The sequence below is a fragment of the Hemicordylus capensis genome, chromosome 1 (genome assembly GCF_027244095.1).
Source record: "Hemicordylus capensis ecotype Gifberg chromosome 1, rHemCap1.1.pri, whole genome shotgun sequence".
Taxonomy (NCBI): Eukaryota; Metazoa; Chordata; class Lepidosauria; order Squamata; family Cordylidae; genus Hemicordylus; species Hemicordylus capensis.
In genome coordinates, this window is record NC_069657.1 from 452,734,538 (window position 1) to 452,757,349 (window position 22,812).

Sequence of the window (22,812 nt, forward strand, 5' to 3'; positions counted from 1 at the left end):
GCTGAGTTGTTCAAACACACATATCAGGCTAGTTGAAAAAGAATAGGGAGAAAAGACCAGCCTTTCCAACCTTGCGCTGAACTTGGAGGTGTCGCGAGGCATTATTTACACTCCATCTATTTATCACTTCCTCCTCTCAAGCACCTGACCTTGTCAAACAGCTTAAAGGGGTTTTTTGGGGTGGTTTTGGTTTTTTTTTTGGTAAATTATAAATGAACAAGACTGTTCTACTTATCTGTCAGCATCTGGGAGGCCAGGTGAGGTCAAAACTGGTTCAGAATAAAGAATATTGCTCGGGGGGGGGGAGGCTGGGCCTCACTTTGTCATTCTCTGAGCCTTTTGGCTTTGCCTGGGTGCTGCTGCTTCATTCAAAGTGATTTACCATACAATCCATTTTAAAGATGGGCTAATCTGAGCAGCACAGGCCAGATTTTGATGTCTTTTCTTCTGAGTTCATGTCAGCTGAGCAACGCTGCTTGCTGTATCACAGTCAGGCTCATTCTTTGCATGGACAAGGAGGGACGGACAGGTCCTCCTTTTCTCAAATAGCCTGCAGTGGGTCAAAGTAGATGTGAAATTACATACATTGGCTGATGTCCTTGCTAAGTGTATGCCTGTGCACTCAAAGAACCACATGCCTATTTGCTCCAAAACGTTGCTGAGGCTATTGTGTGCGAGGGGTGGGCTTTTGCTGCTCTCTCCTTTCCCCAGAACTGCTCTGTGCCATCTGAAAATATGTGGGACATGCAGTCCTCAAGGACATATTTTTGAGTGGCAAAGGGCACTTCTAGGGGAAAGAAAGACTGGTGAAAATGCTCCCCACTTTTGCCATAGCCACAGGAGAGCTCCAGAAGCAGGGGTGGAGCCAACATTGGGCCAATGGGTTCAAAGAACCCAGGCCGCCAATGGAAAAGGCCACCGAAGCCGTGTGGCTTGGGATCCAGAGGAGCCCAGAGCCAACTCCCCCCACCCACGCTCGGGCTGCTGAGAGCCTGGGCGAACTCTGCGCCAGTTATTTCAGGCAGCACCAACTGCCCAATAGAATGTTTTCCCCTTACTCTCCCTCTCTGGAGGAAGAGGAAAGAGAAAACATCCTATCAGGCAGCCAACCTGAAATGACGGGGGGAGAGCTCATTTGGGCTCTCGGCAGCCAAAGCCACACGCAAAGGGGGCATGGCTGGGGCTGCTGAGAGCCCGAATGAGCTCTCCGCTCATCATTTCAGGCAGCGTTGGCTGCCTGATAGGACGTTTCCCCTTTTCTCTCCCTCCAGAGAGGGAGAGTAAGGGGAAAACTTTATATTGGGTAGTTGGCGCTGGGTACTATTCTAATGGGTAGTTGGCCCACAGGGGAAAACGTTCTATCGGGCAGTGGCGCTGCCTGAAATAACTGGCAGCAGAGTTCGCCCGGGCTCTCGGCGGCCTGGGTGTGGGAGGGGGGAGCTTGCTCTGGGCTCCTCTGGAGCCCAAGCCATGCCCCCGTGTGCATTACATCACAGGCACGGGCACTTTTGGAGGGGGCCACCGAGCGGGGCTGGACCCAGGCTGCCACTCGGCTGGCTTTGCGCCTGTCCAGAAGTGCACCGCAGTGGGAATGTTCCTTCCCAGCACATGGGGGAAAATGCAACTGTGGGGAGCCTGGGAGGGAGTAGAGAGTTTCAACTCTCCCTCCACGCCACCATACTGAGAATCCCTCCTCCACCGCCCAAAGCTGCTATTTGCCCTGGGAGGGAAGCAGCTAGCAGTTGCCAAATAGCAGCTGTGGGGTGTGTGATTTGATGTGTGAAGAAAGGGTTAAATCTCACTTCCTCAATTCCCCGATCCCAATCTTGACCGGGTGGTTGCTATTTCTTTTTTTCTTTTCTTTTAAAGGAGATGAAGATGTGTTTAATGCTGCATCTAATTTGATCGTGAGAATCAAGGGGGCCATGAAGAGGAAGAGAAGGTCTTTGTTAGGAAGCAGCTGTGCTGGAGGTGCAGCCAGAAGTGTGGCCAGGGAAATGGCTGCAAAAGGAGGACTGCATTTCTTGGAAGATAGGACTGCAGGGGCTTGAATTATCCATCCAGGGGTTGGCAAGTTTCAAGGCAAAGGAAGCCAGGGCTTTTGGCTTCTAGAAGTTTAGTCTATGGAAAGTTTGTTTAGTCAGATTTTGCGTTAGACTTTTATTTCTTTTCATGTGCTCTGCATATCCCTGAACCTGTTCTATTGTTTACCTGTAATGCCACTAAGCTAAGAAAAGCTGAGCCTGCACCCATCTAACTAGGACATTGTAAAAGACATTGTAAAGATGCTTTTGTACTTTCTTACATCCATGTTCTCTGCAACTGGGTAACAACGATTTTTAATGTGTGCTGCCCTAATATCATCTGGGCTGCTTTTTGAAGTATTATTAAGACCTACTGAGTATTTCTTTTACCTGTAACTAAAAGCTGAGGGAACCTCAGACCGAAGCAGTCTGTAGTATCTGAGTAAAACTTTTCTTTTTCTTTTTGTTCTTTGCAATTTTAACAAGTCTCTTTGAGTGGATTTTTAACTCAGGAAAGGGGGGCTGGAAAGGGTTTTCTTGGGTGCAACACGACTCATTACATTCAGCAAATCTACCAGTTCTCTCACCACATGTGAGCTTGCACGTGGAAGGTTTTTGTATACTTTTCCAGTAGCAAAAGAGAGAACTCTCCCTTGGATTTCCACCTAAGCCCAGGGGGTGGGAGTCAAACTGTTGATAATTTGTGTGGTGGTGGCGGCAGTGTGAACTACCGGAATTAAAGGAAGATTTTGGGAGAAGCCTTTGTTCGGAAAGCATGGAGGGGATGATTCAGCATTTTTCTTCCCCTCATGTGGGCTTGCTCTGAGACAAAGGCTTGGTAATCTGCTACAGCTGAATTCTCAAAATATCAGCAATTCTGATTAAAGAGTTAACCAGAATTGCTGACCACCACAGACCTGGTTGTGAGGATGCAGATTTCCTGGGCAATCCCGGTCAAACTGCTGTGGTTAACTGGATTTAAACAGGATAAATAGCCGGGATCAGATCCTGGTTATCTATAGTGGGTAATGTGATTGAACCACAGCAGTTTGACCAGAATTGCCTAGGAAATCTGTGTTTCCACAACCAGCTCTGTGGGGCTCAGTAATCCTGGTTAACTCTTTAACCAGGATTGCCAGGATTGTGAGAACACAGCCTAACTTATACTGTAATATTATAATATATTAAGAGGTTGTGCACACGAGCAACCCTACTCAGGTTAGGGAAGACCTACCTGGGTAAAGGCTGCTTGTATGCATTGCTGGGATTGAGGCTGATGCTACCACTGCCTCTCCGCAAGTTTGAGTTTTCTACCCAGGCTGTTACCTGGTTTAAAGGGCACGAGCACTCCCTTTACCCCAGGTATGGAGTCATACGTATGTTCAGGTTGCACACAGCCCAAGCAAAAACAGAGTCGGGCGCCTAGAGTGCCCAGCTCATGGGGGAATTCCCCAATGCACTGTGCTCATTGCGCAGTGGATTGTAGGATTCCTGGAAGAAGGGGAAATGAGTCCTGGCCTCTGGAGATCCACAGTGCTCTGTGCAGCGCAGATCGTGTGGGCGTGCAGCAGTGCACCAAAGGGAACAGCAGTGATCATTGGAGGGGGGAGGGGGGCCATCTCTGCCTCCCCCCACCTGCCCTCCCTGCCCCAAGAATGATAATGAGTATAGCCTTTAAATAAATGATGCTAACTGAGCAAAGAGGCATCTTTTTAAAGTGGTGATTCTCTTTATTTAGCAGGGGGAGAGCAACTGGCCCTGCCCAACCCCAGCACAGCATCCCTCCAGTGGCTGTTGCTGGTTATCTTATGTTTCTTTTTTTAGATTGTGAGCCCTTTGGGGACAGGGAACCATTTTATTTATGTATTATTTATTTTTCTATGTAAACCACTTTGAGAACTTTGGTTGAAGGGCAGTATATAAATATCTGTAGTAGTAGTAGTAGTAATAACACCACCACACGTATAAGCCAGTTCCCATTATCCTGACACACTCCAGCAGGGGCTACCAAGAAAAGAGTGTGTTTGCTTCTTAATAGGGTCACCGGGACAGGGAGCAGGTTCAGCCTCCAACCCACCCCCACCCTCTGAGTGCACCCGTTTGCTCTCTGCCACATCAATACTATTCCACCGTCAACTCATGCTGAGGTTGTTATGGTGGTGAAGGCCCTACACCCCAACATGGGGCCCCCAGATTTAACATACCGATCATAATGAAGGACGGATACATGAATATATGAAACCTAGGCAGCTGCCTTGTGCCGAGTCAGACCATTGGGCCATCTAGCTCTGTATTGTCCACACTGACTGGCAGTGGCTTCCCCAAGGTTTCAAGCAGGAGTCTCTCCCAGCCCTCCCCAGAGATGCTGCCGGGGATTGAACCTGGGACCTGCATACAAAGCAGATGCCCTTCCACTGAGTTATGTTCCCATTCCCAAAAGCAGTGAAAAGGCCAACTGAGTTCTCAACAGTCTGTGTCACACCAACCCAGGATGAGGCTATGCAGGATGAAGCTGCCAATTTTGTCCCAAATTTGTGGTGCCCCCAAGTACACTCTTACTTTACCCCATATAAGTGAATGGCTGCTGTTCACTCCTATGGAGAAAGGAAATGTGACATACTTGGGGGAAATGGCATAGTGCCGGCAAAAGCTTCCCTGCACCCCTAACGTTGGGTGGCTTGGGTTTGCCTGATGGGGATCTCTTAAGTGAGTACCAATGGCGCTGTGTATGTGTGTGTGCACTGCCCCCACCCCACAAGGGCCCAGGCAATTTACAAGCCCTCTCTCCACACACACCCAGCCTGTCATAGGACAGAGCCATGTCTGAGACACTATGGCCAGTGGAGAGTACTCAGCCTTTGCTCCCAAGGTTCATGCTTGCCTGCCTGTGCTTTGGCAACCAATCCTGCCAACTCCAGTGGCATCCCCGCTCCCCTTTGGCTTCACAGAATAGAAGAAGACGAAAAGGGAAGGGCGGCTTCTCCCTCAACGTTCCTTCCACATGAGCTAGGCACAAGGGCTGTGCGGAGGGCAGGGGAGGATGTGTAGAGGATGCCTCTTGCCCATCATGGGCCCACTGCCAGGAGCAAGGACAAGGACCAAGCCTGCTTTTCCAAATCTGGCCTTGGCCCTTGTTCGCCTGAGCCAAACACTGCTACCAGGGCCTGCTTCCATCCCACCCAAGTGAGAGTTTCCAATAATGAGGGGGGAAAGGGCAGGGCCATATTCAGAAAGGTGGACTGTGATAAACTTCTTTGTAGACCAATCGGGCAAAAACCTGTACTTCTCTAATGAGGCACAAACATTTGCAGGGAGAAAAAAATTCCTCCAGGAAGTAAAGCACAAAAGAGTGACGGATCATGGGAAGGAGTGCGGATTGTGTCAACTCTTCACGAACATTTCTGCAGCTGACCGCAGAAAATGCTGGATATAGACAGTTGCTGCTTTCCAGCAAGATGAAGCTCACAGAAAGGCAAAGTTCTGTTACTGCTAAATGTTCCCACTGTATTAATGAAAAGAAAGAAGCTACCTTTATTAGAAGTCAGCAAGATGGCACCATGTTTCTCCCAATTGGGGACTGTAGCCACATGTTGTCACAGGCCTTTAGCAAGAGCACAGCCTGCCTGATGTTTTCAGAGAATCTGCCACACATTGCTTGCACTACAGAAAGAACAAGCAGGGTGAGTCCAGGAAGCACATCTCCAAGTCATGAGCAATATAGCAACAGGCTCCACAAGAAAGTGATGCCGGATGCCAAGTTTCAAATTAGCTCCTTCATTCAGGAGGAACAATAGCACGGACGACACATCCCCACATCTTCCCTCCCACACATTCAGTGCAGTCAGAGAATCCTCACACTTGCTTTTTGCTGTTTGGCTACTCCTGACTTTGCTTAAAAACAACAACTCTGAAGTGAGTTATTCACTTTTTAGGACACTGCCTGACATTCCACACACTGTTATGCTGGTGATCGGGGCCTGTTGGGGTTTCTATGCAACGGGAAAGGCAGGCCTGACAGTGTTGTGCAACGACTTAAAAACGTGCCCATACTTTTCTGCGGTGCTTCCAGTATAACATTCATTAATTAATTCATTTATAACTAGTGCTGTGCAACTGTGTGGATGCCGTTTTAAGTTGTGCAACTGCCCTGTTGTGCAACACCATCGGGGCTGCTTTTCACATTACGCGGAAGGTCCCTAATGCTGGTGTTACACCACACGGAGTGCTGGCTGCTGCTTCCCAGTTAGCACCTGTCATTCACACAGTAGCCCTAGTCCTGTGACAGTGCAGGAGTAGATGAAGGAGCTTCCCCTAGTTACAAAGGTTTCCCAGTCACTTCAGTGGACGGGGAAACACCATGAGCACAATGATACACATGCGTCAGGCTATTCCCCGTCCCCACAGTAAATGAGAGCTGATCAAACACAAAGGCACTATCAATCAGCCCAATCCTCAGCTAATTCTCAGTGCTCCTCTTCTCACAGGAAACTGCCATATACTGAGTCAGACCATTGGTCCATCTAGCTCAGTATTGTCTTCACAGACTGGCAGTGGCTTCTCCAAGGTTGCAGGCAGGAGTCTCTCTCAGCCCTATCTTGGAGAAGCTACCGGGGCAGTTGGGGGGGGGGGGACTTGGAACCTTCTGCATGCAAGCATGCAGATGCTCTTCCCAGAGCGGCTCCATCCACTAAGGGGAATATCTTACAGCACTCATGCATGTGGTCTCCCATTCCAATGCAAACCAGGGTGGACTCTGCTTAGCAAAAGGGACAAGTTATGCTTGTCAGCTCTTCTCCTTTAGACTAGCTCTCAAAGAACATCTCCCATCAGCTAGACCTCCCTGCAGACACACAACAGACATCCTGGGTATTCTGCAAGAAAACTAGTCCAGGCCTCAGAGCATGAGATGAGCAATCTTCTAGCATCTACTGTATAGCACATACAACAAAGCATTGGGAAACAATGGAAAGGAGTGACCAGATGTGTTTTAAAGGCATTCTGCAGCAGCCTCATCATGACATTGTCAGGATGGGATCAGCAAAAATCGCCCCCTCTGTGTGAGCACCCATGCTTCGGAAGTGTGGATGCTGGTACTGCACATGTGCCTCCTTTGCTTCCATGGGTGCAGCATTAATCAGGATGTCTGTCACAGGCCCCAGCTACATGTTCTGTGTATTCACCTGGTTTGGCCCTGAGGACTCTGAAATGCTGGCTTTCCAAGATGAGATAAAAGTGGATTGCAGCTTTCAAGGAAAGGTAAGCTCTTTACAAACCAGAGATGCACATGATTGTACAATAAAGGCTAGTGAACAAGAGGGAATCAGGAACTGGAGATTCTGATAAGATTTGAGCAAACAGCCAAATGGGTCCCTTCACTCTTGATCTCAGCAGTTAACCTGAGAGCAAGCTCATCTTCCTCTCACAAATCAGACTCAGAAGATAGAACGTCCTTGATATGATGACCCAGCCTGATGGCTGAATGAAGGCTCGGTTTGTCATTGGGCTGTTTGCATGGACAGCCAGGCTTTGCGTGCGTACGCGCGCGCGCACACACACACACACACCCCTCTTTTAATGTTGTAAAGGCACCGAGAGGTGAGAAGCTCTATAGTGCTCTGGTGTTCCTTTATCATCTTCTCCTTGAACAGATCAGCAGGAGAAAAACACAGCATCCTCTTCTTGGATACTGTTATGTGTACTAGCAGTGAATACATATGAAAAGATTCATAAGCCCTAGCTTGTGCAAGCCACAAAGGTGCACATATGTATGCTAAAAGCTGAAAACGGCATCTTGCTCTAATGGATGAACATGAGATTTCTGCACCCCATTCATTCTTGACCATACAAGTAATCTCAAGGGCACAAACATTTTGCATCCAACTAAGCAAAGCTGTGATTCTTGCTTATCCTTTGTCTATGCCCTTGCTGCACTAAAGTTGATTTTTAAGAGAGCAAAAAGGGGCATTCCAGGTTGGAATGACACAGAGGCAGGAAATACAACAATCCACTGAAATTTCTCCCATAAAAGCAGCTTAATTTATGACATGCTATATCAATTCATCAGTGAAAAGGCAATCAAAATTGCACATATATATGATTCCAAGTGACCACAAATGTACTTTTTTCACACTGTAAGCAGACCCAGAGGATCAGTCAGACCTATCTAAGGGTACTCCATTCAGCACAAGTGAAGCTCATATCTATCAGGCTTTTGCTCAAGTCTGGATGAACTCAGTGAATGTCCTTGGAAGAACTGATTCTTCTTGGCTTCAGTTGCTGGCCAGTAAATGGGAAAATAATTGCCTACATTGGAAAGTTCTTCAGAACAGTTACGGAGTAAGAATTGTAGAACATGCCACACAAACAAACCACTATAGGAATGGATAGCAACGGTAATAAACAAAATGAGAGTATACTTATTTATTAATTAAATGAATAAGCTGCTTTTGAAGGATGGTCATCTTATTCATGAATATGCAGCTTGGGTCACTTGAATACATCTGATCACTCACTAACTTGGGTTAGTTCTCTGGGGACACCCTTTCCCCTTGCACCTGCACTCTAATTTTGGCACACTGCATTTAGATACTGTTGGTAGCTTGAGTATGTAAAGGGTTGGGTTGGGTAGAGTGTTGACCAAGATGGTTTTTTAATCCCTTCAAATGCTAAGATTCCACAGGGATACACTAGAGTTCATTTAACATTCATGAGTTACACTTTAATACCATTTGACCTATTCTACTGTCAACCTGGAGGTCTCTAAAAGGATGGACTGGCCACCTTTTCAGTGAAATTTGTGGGCACAGGGGCTAATCTGGGTTAGTAATTAAGAGGGCATGATTCAGGCATTTTAGTGATTCAGGCATTCATGTTGTGGTGTGGTTGCCAAGGAAATCTGTGTGGTTGCAGCTCCACAGAATTTGGGAAATATTTCAGTCTACTTCCAACATGGGTCCAATGGATCACCTGAAAACTCTCCACACCAGTAGCACACCTCACTGAGGGCCAGCAGCACTAGTGTGGTGACTTACTCTCTGGAAGACCATTTGGGGAGCAGATTCAAGCACCACACAGCCACATCCTGAACACATGGGCAGCGATGCTCAGCAAGACATACATTGAGATGTATGTCTCAATCTATCTATCTATCTATCTATCTCTCTCTCTCTCTCTCTCTCTCTCTCTCTAAGGCGTACCTGTCGCTAATCCCATGCGTGGCAGCTCTTGTGAGATTTCGCGATCAAGGCGAAAGGGAGAGGAATGCTAGCGGCCAGCGAGAGAAAGCAGTGGCCAGGCCAGCCGCCAGGCAGCAAGAGGAAGCGGCGGACAGGGCAGGGAGAACAAACTGGGGCTGAAGTGAGTGGGGGAGAACAAACTGGGGCTGAAGAGAGCGGGGAAGAATGGCTGAAGAGACGGGGGAAGAGACAGGGAGAACTAATGGCACAGATGCTCTGTGCCAGGTCAGATAGTTTTAATTAATATGTTTTGGAAAGGTGTGATCTTATGTATGGAACACAAAACTTCTCAACACTTTCCCTATTTATCTACACATATAATTTGGTGCCTCATCATATTTTGGCTAAACCACCAAAGATCTCCATCACATAATATGTGCCCAAATAAAACTGACAAGAAAAAAAGAAAAGAAAAAGAGAGATGCTTTGGAGAAAAGCCAGAGGAAATCATGTTTCCTTGTCAAAGAGCATATTAATAATGTAACGAATTCTCACCTGGCACTCTCCAGCCTCATGATTTTTTGATGGAAAGATGCTGCTAGGATGGTGTGAAAGGATCATGCACCCCAGGAGCCAGGCATTGTTGTCTCTAGGTCTGGGCAGCAGGGTGAGGGAAGGAGCTGGAAGCAGGTTCCAAGAGCCCTTCCGATCTGAGAGCAGCGCTGGCTGCCAGCCGAATGTGCAGACAACTCCTGCATTCAACCAGGCAAGCATCTCTATGACGTTCAGAGCTGCTCCAAGGAGGGTACTTTTAGAACGTGCGTGCTGTTCCCTGCGTCATCATGAAATAAGTCAGATTCTCCTCTCTCACTGCTCTGTTGAGTATGTTCTGTATCAGGACCAGCAAGTGCAGATGCATGCAAGTCTGTGTCTTTATAGGGCCTGCAAACATTGGATTCTTGGCTGAATGCTAACATTCTGCAGCTTTCAGTAGGTGCTAAATAAATCTTATATAGTGGTGGCATGCTGAAAGACTGCCAGTTAACGTTGTTTTGCTGCAGAATGCGCAGGAAACATGCAAAAGATACTTCTTATTTCACTCCTTTTCAGAACTTCATTTTTGGACATTTTGTTTCCCTGTTCCATTTGCTTGCATTCCATTCCACATACAGAATGTTTTTGCTCCTTTCTATCCTGATCAGGGCTGCACAACTTCATCCCTCCTGTAGATTTCAGACTACAGCCCCCATAATACCTGATCATTGGCCACTGTGGCTGAGGATTATGGGAGTTGGTCCAAAAACAGCTGGGAGGGAGGGGCGAAGTTGTGCAGCCTTGCTTTAGATCAAATGTCCTACCACCCATTTGCCACAGATGGGCTCCCAGCTGTGACACTCAAGAAGTGAATACCAACAGTTTGACTTCCAGGTGAGGGTTCAGAGACCAACAGATGGGCTAGATCAATGGAGCCCCTACTCAAGCTGGGTCTGTTGCCACAATCTGAAGGAGCAGTCAGTGTCTGAGGATGACAAAGATAAAGTGGACAAAGGAGAGAAAGAACTGAAGGCAGGGAATGCAGGCTCAAGGTTAAGGCAGTGTGGCTCTGCATGCTAGCCACAGAGCAGGAAGTGCCCGAAATAATTCATATGGGGGCCCCAGACATTGAAAGCCAAGCTGTCAACCAATCAGGGCATGGGAATACCTGTAGTAGCAGTGACATGACAGGAAGTTCTAACATTTTCTGGGACATTCAGTGTAGGCTGAAGGCTTGACCCCTTTTCACAAGAAGTTCAAGGGGTTCTGCTTCTAGAGGGACCCACACAACATCACCAGCAACTATGATTTCCCCTGCCATTCAGAATCTATACCTCTTTTGCTGAGCTAAAATGGAAATGTGAGCTTGCGAATGGATGGTGACTTTTTAATAGACAGTATTGGGCTGACTGTATTGTAAGAAGAGAGGGAACTCTCTCGTACAGCTGAAAGAACAATGCAAGGAAAATAAATCTCTCCAGGGTTTATTTACTTGCCAGTGGTCAAAATGCCCCACAGATGAATTAGGCTTACAGTTCATAAGCTATATAGGCAAAGTGGAGACTAGGAGTGGGCACGAACCAAGGTGCCAGCGAACCAAGTTTCATGCACTGGTCTGAATTTAGACCAGTCTGCAAACTGGTTCGTTCCAGTTTGGCTGAAAAACAAACCGGTTTGGAGGTTCAAGGGCACTGCAGATGGGGGGCGAGCGGCACCTTTAAAAGTAAGTAGGTCCTTACCTGTGCGACTGCTGCTCCAGGCGGCTTCCTGCTGTGGTGGTACTCCTCCAGCATCCCACACATGGTGCTGGCACACACCTGGGATGGAGGTCATTTATGTGGTTGTGTGGAGGCCAGGTGCATGCTGGTACTGCACAGGTGACGTGCATGGGCTGCTCTGGGGAGCACCCCCTGACAGTGTCGTTGAATCGCTGAACCAGTTTGTGGTTCGGCTGAAACAAAACGAACCAGTCTGAATTCAAACCCCTCATGAAGACTCTCAGGAAGGATCCAGTTACCATTGACACTAAACTGGATGCTCCCATGTTGTTCACAAAAGATGACTATTTTTAACATTTACACTGATCAAGAGGAAGAACCACCAACCATGCAAGAGGAAACTTGCTTGCTATACAAGTGATGAGTTTTAATGTCATTTGAAGCTGGTAGGTTGCCCAAGGTTTTGGTGAAAGCCAAATGAGGATTCACCAGACTGACAAGGATGATAGGTGTGAGGAAACACAGTTAATATCAAATGACAGAATGTTTCTCAGTTGACACATGATCTGTGTCATAAACAAAGCATACAAATTAAATTGTTTCAGATTTAAATTGTTTCGGATCAGCAGCAACACCCACTATTTCCACCAACAGTTGCAGCCATGAAACTTCTGGTTTTGAAACTTGAGAAAACCTTTGAACAAAACACGACAAATTATAGCTTATTTATTCATTTAGATTTTCATCCCATCCTAGCTCTAGGGATTGGAGTGGGTTACGGTTTGGAAATGTAATGTAGAAAATAACCAAAACAAAATTTATGCAAAATCTTCCCCACTTCAAAAGATGAGCTTTCGTCTTTAAAAGCCAGATAAGTCTTGATGCTTTCCACAAATACACAGACTCAGATGTTTGGGAAGAGTTTGTTCATAGATGCATCGTAAGGGAAAGACTCCAAGGAAGATTTGCCCAAGGAAACTCAACAATCAGATCTACAAGCTTGGCAAAGCCACAAAGAAAATACTCCAATCCTCTAGGCCTTGAAATGCATGATGGCATGAATGATAAGCACCAAGCAAATTGTGTCTGGAGTTCCACAAGATTCCATATTGTCTCCAATGCTCTTTAACATCTACATGAAACCTCTGGGAGAAATTATCAGGAGATTTGTTGCAGAATGTTATCAGTATGCTGATGACACCCAAATCTATTTCTCCATATCTACTTCATCAGGTAATGGCATAACTTACTGCCTGGAGGCGGTAATGGGCTGGATGAGGGATAACAAATTGAAATTGAATTCAAGTAAGCCTGCGGTACTGACAGTGGGGGCCAGAACTCGGGAGATAGTTTAGATCTGCCTCTTCTGGATGGGGTTACACTCCCCCTGAAAGAACGGGTTTGTAGCTTGGGAGTGCTCCTGGATCTAAAACTCTCTCTGGTCTCTCAGGTTGAGGCAATGGCCAAGGGTGCTTTCCATCAGCTTTGGCAGATACATTAGGGATGTGCGAACTGGCTCGAGGTTGAGCCAGTTCACCACTGAGCCTGGCCAGCTCGAGGGTTTGCCCTTGAGCTAGACTTGGCCCATTTCAGCTCGACCTGAAACCGAATCCCACCCCGCACCCCAGGCTGGCTTGGAGCCAGTCTGGGGTTCAAAGCATTTTTTAAAAAATTAAGTCGTTCTGGCGACTCCGGCAGGTGCTGCTGAGGCTGTAGGGGCTCTAAAGCTTATCCTTCCCCCCACTGGCCTCCCCCCAGTCTTTTCTGGGCTCCTGGCTTGTGGCGGCCATTTTGAAGGCTGCCGCACATGCACATGAGCTATTTGGCACATTTTCTCAGGCTTTTAATTAATTTTAATTGGTTTTATATCATAATTTTTTAATCACTGTATCCTGTTTTCACATTTGTTGTATTTTAATTTATGTACATGGCCTATTTACTTACAGACATATGATAGATAGATAGATAATATTCACCCAGAGGATACCCACATGGACTCTGCCACATTTCCTTTTACTACTCCTTGACCACAGATGACATGTGGTATGTATATCTTAACAGAAGTTTTAATTACATTATAAATTATGGACCCTCTATGAGAAACATCACAAATTGCATGCTTTTTATGCACAAGAAAACATTTTTACACATCTGTCCCAACATAATGCGTGAAAGCCTCTGTGTGTGTGTGTGTGTGTGTGTGTGTGTGTGTGTGTGTGCGCGCGCGCGCTTTTAAGCACTTGTAGATAGAATTGTAGGTGGGAGAGCATATTTTTCAGTATGATCCCCACTGCACTTTAATATCATCGGGAGGGTTTTCTATCTCTAGTTGCTGCCTGCTCACCAGGTGGCAACTGGGGATCAGGCCTTCTCTGGAATGCACTCCCTATGGATATTACAGGCTTGAGAGTTTTAGCTGCCTTTAAAAGAACCCTAAAAACATCCTTTTTAGCCTGGTGGGTACTGGGATGATTTTAAACTGGTCTTAATTTTGTTTTAATGAGCTATTCGCTTTTTCATCTGTTTTTGTATTTGTGGACCACCTAGAACCATATGGGTGAGGCGGCACAGAAATCTAATAACATGAATGAATGAATGAATGAATACTATCCACAGCTTCCCAATGAGCTTGCTGTCACATTGTGTTAAAGTGACTCAACAGGATGATGGAGAAATGAACAGATTTCTCAAAATATGTTGCTTCTCATCTTTTCTTAGTGGTCAGAGGGAAGGCAGAGTATCCCAGATTATCAGTCATGAATCCATCCATGGGCCAAAAGGATCTTTTATAACCCAGCACTTTTATGTTATTAGATTAAAACACCAGCTGAACAAGAAACAGAGAAATTGTATCCTCAGAATTGGGAAGAACTGAAAAATCATCCAGATCAATCCCCAAAGCAAGGCAGGACAGCCTGGTCACCAACTCAGCCGAACTAGTCTAGACTCAAGTGTGTGCCCACACACAAAAAGCAGAAGAGAGACTGAAGAACACATCGCTCCATGCAGAAGAGGCAGGCCATGTGTTTTCATGGAGGACTGTGTGCTGCTTTGCTTCAGCTCTTCGTCTCTTATCTTTAAATACAGTTGGATCCTGGTTTGCTGCCTCAAACAATAAACAAAGCCACAGTATCCTGAGTTTCCATGTAATTCATAACTGTGGTTTAATAAAAAACAAAAATAACCTCTCCTCTTTGTACACACAGATGGGGGTGGGTGGGAATGAGCAAGTCCACGACTGAAAGGCACTCATTTTATAAATGGAAACCACCATTTCTTGCTACAAGAACAAGATGTCGTTCACACGACCAGGCAGGGGGCGCATGCGTGGCGGGGGGTGGGTGGGGAGGCTGGTTGACCTCACCTTTCCCTCAAACGAGTGCTTGGCCTTACTGGGAGTGAGGACTGTGCTCCCGGACTATCTGCGCTGCATGGCACAGCACAGAACTCCAGAGGCCGGGATGATGTGTCCCGGACTCCAGATATCCCACAAAGCACCTTGGGGGATTCGGATATGGTTGAATGATTGATTGATTGATTGATTTAACCACGCCACATTCATGTCTCTGGGCAGTTCACAATGATAAAACAGTTAAAAACACATATAAAAACATATAAAAACAATTAAAAACTAACAATTTAAAAATCAATCATAGAATTAAAAACCTATACATTATTAAGAAGCTGAAAAAGCCTGAATAAAAAGATGGGTTTTTAAATATTTTTTTAAAACTGTCAGAGATGGGGAGGATCGTATCTCAATAGGGAGCGCATTCCATAGTCTCGGGGCAGCAACCGAGAAGGCCCGTCGCTGTGTGGCCACCAGACAAACTGGCGGCAATTGGAGACGGACCTCCACGGATTACCGCAATGGACGGTGGGGCTCATAATGAAGAAGACGTTCTCTCAAATACCCAGGGCCTAAGCCGTTTAGGGCTTTATAAGTTATTCATTCATTCATTCATTCGATTTCTATACCGCCCTTCCAAAAATGGCTGAGAGCGGTTTACATAGAGGAATAAGAAATAAATAAGATGGATCCCTGTCTCCAAAGGGCTCACAATCTAAAAAGAAACATAAGATAGACACCAGCAACAGTCACTGGAAATACTGTGCTGGGAGTGGATAGGGCCAGTTACTCTCCCCCTGCTTAGCAGGGACATAAGTTATAATTAGCCCTTTGTATTTTGTCCGGAAACCTATAGGTAGCCAGTGTAACTCCATCAGCAGAGGTGTAATGTAGTCTCTCCGAGATGAACCAGAGACCAACCTGGCTGCCACATTCTGAACCAACTGAAGTTTCCGGACTACATACAAAGGCAGCCCCATGTAGAGTGCATTACAGAAGTCAAGTCTGGAGGTTACCAACAAATGTATCACTGTTTTGAGGTCACTGATCTCAAGAAATGGGTGCAGCTGGCGTATCAGCCAGAGCTGATAGAAAGCACCTCTGGCCACCGCCTCAACCTGCGAAACCAGGGAGAGGTGTGGATCCAGGAGTACTCCCAGACTGCGAACCTGTTCCTTTTGGGGAAGTGTGACCCCATCTAGAACAGGTAGATAAAAATCATCTCTAGAGTTCTGACCCCGCACAGTAAGTACCTCTGTCTTATCTGGATTCAGCTTCAGTTTATTCTCCCTCATCCAGCCCATTACTGCTTCCGGGCAGGCATGTAGGGAGGCTCGACAGGTTGCTTACCTGTAACTTGGGTTCTTCTAGTGGTCATCTGTGCTCTTACATGAATGGGCTTTGTGCCTGTGCAGAGACCACATTGGAGCTTGCAAACTGAGAACTGCTTTTTGGCGGTAACCCCACCCCGTCGGTATATAGGCAGCTGCACGGGCTTCCCTCTCCAGGCTTTTGAGTCCGCAATCTGAAAGAGACTAGCAGAAAAGACATGAGAAGAGGGGATGATGGGTGGGCATGTAAGAGCACAGATGACCACTAGAAGAATCCAAGTTACAGGTAAGCAACCTATCGTTCTTCGAAGTGGTCTCTGTGCTTTACACGAATGGGTTCATAGCAAGCTGCACCCGTGCCATACTCACCTGGAGGCGGGATCAGGCGAAGATAGATTGTAGCACTGCCCTGCCAAACACCACGTCTTTTCTGGCTTGGACATCCAGGGTGTAATGGTGTATGAAGGAGTGCTTTGACACCCACGTAGCCGCCTGGCAGATGACATCTAGGAGAATAGATCTGTCAAAGGCAGTAGACGCAGCAACTGCTCTCGTTGAATGTGCTTTAAGAGAGAGTGGAAGAGGCTTCTTGGCAATCTGGTATGCCAGGGAGATGGTGCGGACCACCCATCTGGATATGGTCTGTGCAGAGGTCTGTTTGCCCCTGTTAGGGCCAGAGTGGAGCACAAAGAGAAAATTGGAGGTTCGAAGGGTAGAGGTGCAGTCGACGTAGAAGGCGAGCGCCCTTCGGACGTCTAGAGTGTGGAGGCATCGTTCGGCCGCAGTCGTCGGCTCGGCGAAGAATGCCAGTAAGGAGATTGGTTGGGAACGGTGAAACGATGTGACTACCTTCGGAAGAAAGGCAATGTCCAGTTGCAGGATGGCCTTTTCTTTGTGGAAGGTGAGATAAGGAGGGTCAACTCTGAGTTCACTGACCCGTCTGGCCGAGGTGATAGCTGTGAGGAAGGCCACCTTACAGGAAAGGAGGTTGAGAAAAAGCATAGCCATGGGTTCGAAGGGAGCATTCATGAGCAAAGAGAGGACCAAAGTCAGGTCTCAAGCCGGGGCCATGACTGGCGGGTCTGGATAAAGGTGAGTAAGCCCTTTAAGAAAGCGCTTGACAGAAGGGTGTTGGAACCACGAGGGTGTGGAGGTGGGGAAGTTAGCCACTATGGCTGCCAGGTGGACCCACAAGGATGGGATTTTAAGTCCGGCCTGCTTGAGGGATAGTAAGTAGGCACAAGTATGTTCCACAGAAACAGAGTGTAGGGGAATTTCTCTGTCTTTTAGATAGGTTTGAAAGCTGGTCCACTTGTGGGAGTAAGAGGAGACCATGGAGGGTTTGCGCGAGGCCTGGACTATTCATAGCAGGTCCGCCGGGAGGGCGGGACTATGTGCCAGGCTGTGAGGTGGAGACGCTGTAGGTCTAGATGGAGAAGGCGACCGTTCTGCATGGAGAGGAGGTGAGGGATGTTCGGGAGGCAGTGGTACTGGTGGTTGGATAGACGAAGGAGTTGGGGAAACCGGGACCGCCTGGGCCACCATGGGGCAATGAGAATGCAATGTGGGCGGTCCTGGGAGATCTTCTGAAGGACTCAAGGAAGTAGAGGGATTGGAGGGAAGGCGTAGACGAAGCGGTTCATCCAAGTTAGGGCAAATGCGTCTCCCAGGGAATTGGGTCCGATCCCGGACCTGGAATAATACTGGTGGCATTGCGCATTTGCCTCTGACGCGAAGAGGTCTATTTCTGGGAGGAATCAACAGCGGAAGAGGGAGTGGAGCGGGGGGGGGATGTAGTTGCCATTCGTGAGATGCTGTTTGAGTCCTGGTTAGCCTGTCTGCCGTGACATTGTCTTGTCCTTGTATGTGGACCGCCAAGGGCGTGATATTGTGGTGAATGCACCAAAGCCATAGGTCTATGGACAGGAACAGGAGGGGGGTGGAAGAGGTGCCGCCCTGTCTGTTCAGGTAAGCTTTGGCGGTAGTATTGTCCGTCTGAACGAGGATGTGGGAGCCTTGTATCAGGGGAAGGAAGACTTTCAAGGCTTTGAATATGGCTAAGAGTTCAAGATAATTGATATGATGGGAGGCTTCGGTTGGGGTCCAGATGCCGTGGATGTTGTGTTTGTTGGCATGAGCACCCCAACCGTCCAAGGATGCAGCCGTGGTGAGTAGAAGGGCTGGACGGGGAAGGTGGAAGGGGGAGATGACGGTGAGGTTGGTCGTGTCCGTCCACCACAGAAAGGAGTGCAGAACCCGAGGCAGAAGCATTAGTTTGGTGGCGAGGGAGTCCTCATGAGGAGAGAACACGGAGAGAAACCAGTGCTGGAGGGCCCTGGCTCATAGTCTGGCGTGAGGGAGGACATGGGTGGTGGAGGCCATATGTCCTACCAGGCATTGCATTGTTCGTGCTGATTGGGTAGGGTTGATGTATGGCAAATTAGATATAGAAGTGCACAGCTTGACATAAGCAACGCCATTATGTTTAACTAAGCTCAAGGTTTTGCAGAAGTGGGCCTTGTCGGTAGTTCTCGAAACTGTTTACTGGTACTTTTCTCTTTCTTTAAAGTCAAAGTAACCCGTTAGTGCTGAAAGATAAGACTGGAACGAACAGTCTGCAGTCTGCACACATTCCCTAACCTTGGCCAGTCATGATGATGAGATTGCTATGCAGCTGCATTTTGAAGAATACTTGTGACTATAAATGTGTTGCCTTCTGTAATGGTCCTGTGTCCTGCTCTTTGACATTAGTCGAGCAGCACCTTTACTACTTAAGAGTAAATAAAGCTTTGATTGTAAGTCCACTCGTCTGGGCTGATTATTGGGCTCCATCTGCCCAGAAACAAACCTCCCCTATTGGGTCAAGGCTACCCCAATACATCAGGGTGGCAGAGGAGGTGGGTTGACAAGTCTAGGATAGCCTGGGTTCTGCGTTGAGGCAGGAAGATTTTGGATTGCACGGAGTCGAAGAGGATTCCCAGAAATTCTATGGTTTGGGAGGGTGTGAGCTTCGATTTGTCGCAGTTCACCTGCAGGCCCAGATTGGAGAGGAGGGTGATGACTGTGTGGAGGTCTCTGAGAAGGGATTGTGGGTTGTGAGCCACCACGAGTCAATCGTCGAGGAACGGAAAAATCTGAATATTTTGTTGTTGTAGGGCTGCCACCACCGGGGCCATGCATTTGGTGAACACCCGGGGCGCAGATGCCAGTCCGAAGGGGAGGGCGCAGAATTGATAAGTATTGTGTGCTATTTGAAAGCGGAGGAAATGACAAATCAGGTCTGATAGTGATGTGGTAATATGCATCCTTGAGATCGATGGAGACGAACCACTGGTTCTTTTGCAGAAGGGAGATGATGGTAGGAATTGTGACCATACGGAACCTGCGTTAGGTGATGTAAGAGTTGAGTTCCTGGAGATCCAGAATGGGGTGAAGGGAGCCATCCGGCTTGGGAACAGTGAAGTACCGGGAGTGGAATCCCAGGGTTTGTGGATTGTGAACTAGTTCTATTGCAGATTTGGAGAGTAGAGAGTCGACCTCCTGCAGGAGAGCTGTGGTGGGTGGAGTGGATAATGGAGGGTTATATGGAGGGGTGGATGCAAACTCTATAGCATAACCGATCCTCACTATGGTCAAGGCCCAGGAGTCCATGGTGATATTCTCCCAAGCAGAGATGAAAGGGGAGAGTCTGGTGCCCCAGCAGGGCATAGGGTGCAAGTCATTGTCCTTTAGCTGGGGGCTGAGACCCCTTGGATCGGTGCTGCATCTTGGATCCGGTGAAGTTGGAGCGCTTTCTGTAAGGGTGATATCTGTTAGAGCGAAAGGACTTGTCCTGGGGTTCATAGTATTGTTGTTTAGAAGAGTATGGCTGGCGTTGCCATTTCTGTGGTTTATAGTGGTGGGTTGTGGAGTGTTTAAGGCCCATGGAACGGGCTGTACTACGCAGTTTCTGTACTTTCTGAAGAGTATCATCCGTTTTCTCTCCGAATAGGGAGGAGCCATCGAAGGGTAGATTCTCAACTCTGCATCTGGCATCAGGCGTGAGATCGGAAGATCTGAGCCAGGCATGGTGGCGGAGGGCGATGGAAGTTGCCATTACTTTGGCGGCCCCTTCCGTGGAATGGCGAATTGCATGTAGTTCTTGTTTAGAGACCTGCGTGGCCTCCCGGAGGAAGACCTTGGCCGGGGCCTGTTGTTCTTCAGGAAGGTGGTCCAAGGATAGAGCAACATGGTCCCAAAGAAAGGATTGATACTTGGCATAATATGCCTGGTAATTTGTGATTCTAGTCAATAAAGAAGCAATTGAATATAAACGTCTTCCAAATCCGTCCAGTTTCTTTCCCTCTTTGTTGGGTGGGGTGGAAGAGGAATAGCCCCGAATTTAGAAAGGGAAGATTCGACCACAATTGAATCCGTAGAAGGATGTTGCTTTAAGAAGGAATCATCTTGTTCCATAGATGCATGGACTTTGTAAAAGGAGTCAAGCCGTTTAGATGTTTGTGGGAGGGAGGATGGCTTGATCCAACAAGTCTTGGCTACTTTAAGAATGGACAGGTTCAACGGTAACGATACCGATGGGAGGGCGTCCTCCTCGATTAATTGAAAGAGAGGGTCAGGTTCAGATTTGTCTCCCTGGGCAAGTTGGACTCCAAGGGAAGTTGCCATACGTGAGACAAAGTCTGTATAAACACGGAAGTCCTCCGATGGAGAACTGGGCCTCGAGTCCAGCAATAAAGAGGGGGACGAAGAGCCCAGAGATATCCGATCAGACAGGGAGGATTCCGGGCCCTCTTCGTCCGAAGACGTGTCCGACAAGTCCATCGATACCGGAGGTTGAAGGGGTCAAATCTGGAGCTGAGGCGTTGGCCTGGAGTCGGGGGGAATAGTAGCCATGGCAGCCTACACCGGCAAGTTTCTTAATGGAACCCGTGGAGGTAGAAGAGATGTGGTCCGGGGAGGAGGAGCCAAAGTTGCCGATCCCGAAGGCGGGTTCGGAAGCAAAGCCGAGGCCGAGTAGGCTGGTATAGAAGAGCGAGGGGAGGCAGAACATCGAAGGGGAGGCTCCGCAGCCATGGAGGCCCGATGGCATTGGCGAATTTCCTGATGAGTGTAGAAGTAATCAGCCTCTTCCTCAACTTGTCTGGCATAGCGCTCGTCCAGAGCAGCTTCCAAATCCCGGTTGGCCCAGAGGCATGGTTGTTCGGGAGGGAGCTCCTCAGGCTAAGAGTCATGGTCAGACTTGTACACGGGATCGTGTGGGCTGGAGCCATAAGCGATCTCAGTATATAGGACAGTTTCAGTGTGTAGGGTTCGGGATCGACGTTCGGTATTGTGCGTCGACTTCTGCTTTTTTGTTGGAGGTTCAGAAGGAGCGCGACAGTCCTTCTTACTCTTCTTCTTTTTGGACGGTTGGATAGAACGTGGTTCAATCAACGCCGCCGTCGAAATCGACACTGCCACCGAACTCCTCGGTATCAACGTCGAAGCCCCGGCCACGGGATCGACGGGCACATTCACCTCAGGGGGTAGTCGCCGAGACTCCCTGAGGGGATGAAATGGGCTGTAAGCCCCAGGGTGCAGGATAGGTATTGGACGAAACCTGCATGGTGGACAGTTTGTCCGAGCCAGTAGGTTGGAACGACTGTTCCCAAAGCCAAGAACAAAGTCGAAAGGCCCAATTCTTGTGCACCTGTTTGGTAAAGGCCACACAGTGTAGGCAAGAGCCAACTTTATGGGACTCACCAAGGCAAAAAAGGCAGAACTTGTGGCTGTCGGTCTAAGGGATCTTGGATTTGCAGCAACCACATTGCTTAAATTTTGTAGTCTTTGCCATAGGCCAAAGAAGGCAAATGGAGAGAAGCGAAAGCGAAGGATGCACAGGACGCTGGGCCCAAAGGCCACGATGAGGTGGAAAACAAATCTAAGAGTTATCCGAGGGGGGGGGACCGGGGGTGAAATAAAAACGCTAAAGAAGGGGAGTACTGAACTAAAATAAGGAGAAAAGAGGGAAGGAGAATGCAGTACTTGTGAAGGGTCTAGCAAGGAAGAGCTCAACGCTGTGTCTTCGATCGCAGACAAAGGACTGGAGAGGGAAGCCTGCACAGCCGCCTATATACCGAGGGGGCGGAGTTACCGCCAAAAAGCAGTTCTCTAGCTTGGAAGCTCCGATGTGGTCTCTCTGGAGGCGCAAAGCCCATTCGTGTAAAGCACAGAGACCACATCGAAGAAATGCCAACTCCTGAAGAAGTTGACATGGAGAAGTAGATCTGGGTGTCATCAGCATACTGGTAACATCCAGCTCCAAATCCCCTGATGATCTCTCCCAGCGGTTTCATGTAGATATTAAAAAGCACTGAAGAAAGTATGGAGCCTGGAGGAACACCATACTTAAGCTCAGATCTCGAAGAGCAACAATCTCCAATCGACACCATCTGGAATCTGTCCGAGAGGTAGGAGTAGAACCACTGTAAAACAGTGCCTCCCATCCCCAACACCCTCAGACGTTCCAGAAGAATACTATGGTCAATAGTATCGAAAGCCGCCAAGAGATCCAAAAGGACCAACAGAGTCACACTTCCTCTGTCAGTTCCCAATTGGAGATCATCCATCAGGCCGACCAAGGCAGTCTCCACCCCGTAGCCCTCCCAAAAACCAGTTGGTCTAGATAATCAGTTTCCTCCA

The 22,812-nt window shown here is 47.9% G+C and overlaps 1 protein-coding gene across 3 annotated transcripts in view; it reads right to left on the reverse strand.

Annotated features, from left to right (window-relative positions):
- MSRA (methionine sulfoxide reductase A) overlaps positions 1 to 22,812 on the reverse strand; it is a 316,176-nt gene that overhangs the window by 36,718 nt on the left and 256,646 nt on the right. The window contains exon 6 of one of the 3 annotated variants that reach the window (XR_008306842.1): positions 5,554 to 5,684. The exons of the other annotated variants lie outside the window; for them this stretch is intronic. The gene's annotated coding sequence lies outside the window, so the exon portion shown is untranslated. The remainder of the gene's footprint in view (positions 1 to 5,553; positions 5,685 to 22,812) is intronic. 3 annotated transcript variants of the gene reach the window in all.